Genomic DNA, 5,000 nt, shown 5'->3' with positions numbered 1-5,000 from the left:
GCGGATAGGGGTTGGGCGAAACTCCCTTGAAAGTGGCACTCTGAAAAAATTTCCAAGTTTGGCTGACTTAGAAAAAATTCGAGAACCAGGATGAGGAGGGGGAAAATGTGGCCAGTCAGGCCGACCTGAAGTGCCTCTTAGGCGGATAGGGGTTGGGCGAAACTCCCTTGAAAGTGGCACTCTGAAAAAATTTCCAAGTTTGGCTGACTTAGAAAAAATTCGAGAACCAGGATGAGGAGGGGGAAAATGTGGCCAGTCAGGCCGACCCGAAGTGCCTCTTAGGCGGATAGGGGTTGGGCGAAACTCCCTTGAAAGTGGCACTCTGAAAAAATTTCCAAGTTTGGCTGACTTAGAAAAAATTCGAGAACCAGGATGAGGAGGGGGAAAATGTGGCCAGTCAGGCCGACCTGAAGTGCCTCTTAGGCGGATAGGGGTTGGGCGAAACTCCCTTGAAAGTGGCACTCTGAAAATATTTCCAAGTTGGGCTGACTTAGAAAAAATTCGAGAACCAGGCTGAGGAGGGGACCATCTGGCAAGGGAGTCCGACCTAAAGTGCATCTAAAGCGGATATGGGTTGGTCGAGCCTCCCTTGATTTGCCCTGGAGCTCCCACGTCTTAAAAAGGTCTCTCCTATAATTGTACACCAACCATTTTGAGGTTTGGGTGCAAACCTCTCGAATGGGGGGACTCGGTCCCCTATCTACAGCGCCCCTAATGACGACAGGTGGTACTGCGCCCCTGGTAGCCCGGCCATTGAAAATGAATGGGCCCATTCATTTCAATGGGGAATTTCGACCCCTGGTTGCCCGCCATTCATTTCAATGGGGAATTTCGACCCCTGGTCGCCCGCCATTCATTTCAATGGGGACTTTCGACCCCTGGTTGCCCGCCATTCATTTCAATGGGGGATTTCGACCCCTGGTCGCCCGCCATTCATTTCAATGGGGGATTTCGACCCCTGGTAGCCCGCCATTCATTTCAATGGGGGACTTCGACCCCTGGTAGCCCGCCATTCATTTCAATGGGGGACTTGGACCCCTGGTAGCCCGCCATTCATTTCAATGGGGGATTTCGACCCCTGGTCGCCCGCCATTCATTTCAATGGGGGACTTGGACCCCTGGTAGCCCGCCATTCATTTCAATGGGGGATTTCGACCCCTGGTCGCCCGCCATTCATTTCAATGGGGGATTTCGACCCCTGGTAGCCCGCCATTCATTTCAATGGGGGACTTCGACCCCTGGTTGCCCGCCATTCATTTCAATGGGGGATTTCGACCCCTGGTCGCCCGCCATTCATTTCAATGGGGGATTTCGACCCCTGGTAGCCCGCCATTCATTTCAATGGGGGACTTGGACCCCTGGTAGCCCGCCATTCATTTCAATGGGGGATTTCGACCCCTGGTAGCCCGCCATTCATTTCAATGGGGGACTTGGACCCCTGGTAGCCCGCCATTCATTTCAATGGGGGATTTCGACCCCTGGTCGCCCGCCATTCATTTCAATGGGGGATTTCGACCCCTGGTAGCCCGCCATTCATTTCAATGGGGGACTTCGACCCCTGGTTGCCCGCCATTCATTTCAATGGGGGACTTCGACCCCTGGTTGCCCGCCATTCATTTCAATGGGGGACTTCGACCCCTGGTTGCCCGCCATTCATTTCAATGGGGGATTTCGACCCCTGGTCGCCCGCCATTCATTTCAATGGGGGACTTCGACCCCTGGTTGCCCGCCATTCATTTCAATGGGGGATTTCGACCCCTGGTTGCCCGGCATTCGTTCCTATGTGGCGGGGGATTTCAACCCCAGGTCGCCCTCGTGTGGTTCTTTTTGGCGCAGCTGACCGGGCTCCGCTGCTCATGGAGGTTTGCTAGTGGAGGATAACCCCCTGCCTGGGCAACTCGAACGCCCGGCATTCGTTCCTATGTGGCGGGGGATTTCAACCCCAGGTCGCCCTCGTGTGGTTCTTTTTGGCGCAGCTGACGGGCTCCGCTGCTCATGGAGGTTTGCTAGTGGAGGATAACCCCCTGCCTGGGCAACTCGAACGCCCGGCATTCGTTCCTATGTGGCGGGGGATTTCAACCCCAGGTCGCCCTCGTGTGGTTCTTTTTGGCGCAGCTGACGGGCTCCGCTGCTCATGGAGGTTTGCTAGTGGAGGATAACCCCCTGCCTGGGCAACTCGAACGCCCGGCATTCGTTCCTATGTGGCGGGGGATTTCAACCCCAGGTCGCCCTCGTGTGGTTCTTTTTGGCGCAGCTGACGGGCTCCGCTGCTCATGGAGGTTTGCTAGTGGAGGATAACCCCCTGCCTGGGCAACTCGAACGCCCGGCTCCCCCCCGGTCCGCTGGAGCTCCTCCAACGGCCAGCAACAAGCCCCGAAGACGGGCGCGCTCCCCGCGGTCCGCTGGAGCTCCTCCAACGGCCAGCAACAAGCCCCGAAGACGGGCGCGCTCCCCGCGGTCCGCTGGAGCTCCTCCAACGGCCAGCAACAAGCCCCGAAGACGGGCGCGCTCCCCCCGGTCCGCTGGAGCTCCGCCAACGGCCAGCAACAAGCCCCGAAGACGGGCGCGCTCCCCCCGGTCCGCCAACGGCCAGCAACAAGCCCCGAAGACGGGCGCGCTCCCCGCGGTCCGCTGGAGCTCCTCCAACGGCCAGCAACAAGCCCCGAAGACGGGCGCGCTCCCCCCGGTCCGCTGGAGCTCCTCCAACGGCCAGCAACAAGCCCCGAAGACGGGCGCGCTCCCCGCGGTCCGCTGGAGCTCCTCCAACGGCCAGCAACAAGCCCCGAAGACGGGCGCGCTCCCCGCGGTCCGCTGGAGCTCCTCCAACGGCCGGCAACAAGCCCCGAAGACGGGCGCGCTCCCCCCGGTCCGCTGGAGCTCCGCCAACGGCCAGCAACAAGCCCCGAAGACGGGCGCGCTCCCCCCGGTCCGCCAACGGCCAGCAACAAGCCCCGAAGACGGGCGCGCTCCCCGCGGTCCGCTGGAGCTCCTCCAACGGCCAGCAACAAGCCCCGAAGACGGGCGCGCTCCCCGCGGTCCGCTGGAGCTCCTCCAACGGCCAGCAACAAGCCCCGAAGACGGGCGCGCTCCCCCCGGTCCGCTGGAGCTCCTCCAACGGCCAGCAACAAGCCCCGAAGACGGGCGCGCTCCCCGCGGTCCGCTGGAGCTCCTCCAACGGCCAGCAACAAGCCCCGAAGACGGGCGCGCTCCCCGCGGTCCGCTGGAGCTCCTCCAACGGCCGGCAACAAGCCCCGAAGACGGGCGCGCTCCCCCCGGTCCGCTGGAGCTCCGCCAACGGCCAGCAACAAGCCCCGAAGACGGGCGCGCTCCCCCCGGTCCGCCAACGGCCAGCAACAAGCCCCGAAGACGGGCGCGCTCCCCGCGGTCCGCTGGAGCTCCTCCAACGGCCAGCAACAAGCCCCGAAGACGGGCGCGCTCCCCGCGGTCCGCTGGAGCTCCTCCAACGGCCAGCAACAAGCCCCGAAGACGGGCGCGCTCCCCCCGGTCCGCTGGAGCTCCTCCAACGGCCAGCAACAAGCCCCGAAGACGGGCGCGCTCCCCGCGGTCCGCTGGAGCTCCTCCAACGGCCAGCAACAAGCCCCGAAGACGGGCGCGCTCCCCGCGGTCCGCTGGAGCTCCTCCAACGGCCGGCAACAAGCCCCGAAGACGGGCGCGCTCCCCCCGGTCCGCTGGAGCTCCGCCAACGGCCAGCAACAAGCCCCGAAGACGGGCGCGCTCCCCCCGGTCCGCCAACGGCCAGCAACAAGCCCCGAAGACGGGCGCGCTCCCCGCGGTCCGCTGGAGCTCCTCCAACGGCCAGCAACAAGCCCCGAAGACGGGCGCGCTCCCCCCGGTCCGCTGGAGCTCCTCCAACGGCCAGCAACAAGCCCCGAAGACGGGCGCGCTCCCCGCGGTCCGCTGGAGCTCCTCCAACGGCCAGCAACAAGCCCCGAAGACGGGCGCGCTCCCCGCGGTCCGCTGGAGCTCCTCCAACGGCCAGCAACAAGCCCCGAAGACGGGCGCGCTCCCCCCGGTCCGCTGGAGCTCCGCCAACGGCCAGCAACAAGCCCCGAAGACGGGCGCGCTCCCCCCGGTCCGCTGGAGCTCCTCCAACGGCCAGCAACAAGCCCCGAAGACGGGCGCGCTCCCCCCGGTCCGCTGGAGCTCCTCCAACGGCCAGCAACAAGCCCCGAAGACGGGCGCGCTCCCCGCGGTCCGCTGGAGCTCCTCCAACGGCCAGCAACAAGCCTCGAAGACGGGCGCGCTCCCCGCGGTCCGCTGGAGCTCCGCCAACGGCCAGCAACAAGCCCCGAAGACGGGCGCGCTCCCCGCGGTCCGCTGGAGCTCCTCCAACGGCCAGCAACAAGCCCCGAAGACGGGCGCGCTCCCCCCGGTCCGCTGGAGCTCCGCCAACGGCCAGCAACAAGCCCCGAAGACGGGCGCGCTCCCCCCGGTCCGCTGGAGCTCCTCCAACGGCCAGCAACAAGCCCCGAAGACGGGCGCGCTCCCCCCGGTCCGCTGGAGCTCCTCCAACGGCCAGCAACAAGCCCCGAAGACGGGCGCGCTCCCCGCGGTCCGCTGGAGCTCCTCCAACGGCCAGCAACAAGCCTCGAAGACGGGCGCGCTCCCCGCGGTCCGCTGGAGCTCCGCCAACGGCCAGCAACAAGCCCCGAAGACGGGCGCGCTCCCCGCGGTCCGCTGGAGCTCCGCCAACGGCCAGCAACAAGCCCCGAAGACGGGCGCGCTCCCCGCGGTCCGCTGGAGCTCCTCCAACGGCCGGCAACAAGCCCCGAAGACGGGCGCGCTCCCCCCGGTCCGCTGGAGCTCCGCCAACGGCCAGCAACAAGCCCCGAAGACGGGCGCGCTCCCCCCGGTCCGCCAACGGCCAGCAACAAGCCCCGAAGACGGGCGCGCTCCCCGCGGTCCGCTGGAGCTCCTCCAACGGCCAGCAACAAGCCCCGAAGACGGGCGCGCTCCCCCCGGTCCGCTGGAGCTCCTCC

Source organism: Leptonotus elevatus, unplaced genomic scaffold, assembly GCF_054856555.1.
Source record: "Leptonotus elevatus isolate MCC_2025b unplaced genomic scaffold, RoL_Lele_1.0 HiC_scaffold_109, whole genome shotgun sequence".
Classification (NCBI taxonomy): Eukaryota; Metazoa; Chordata; class Actinopteri; order Syngnathiformes; family Syngnathidae; genus Leptonotus; species Leptonotus elevatus.
This window is presented reverse-complemented; position numbering follows the sequence as displayed.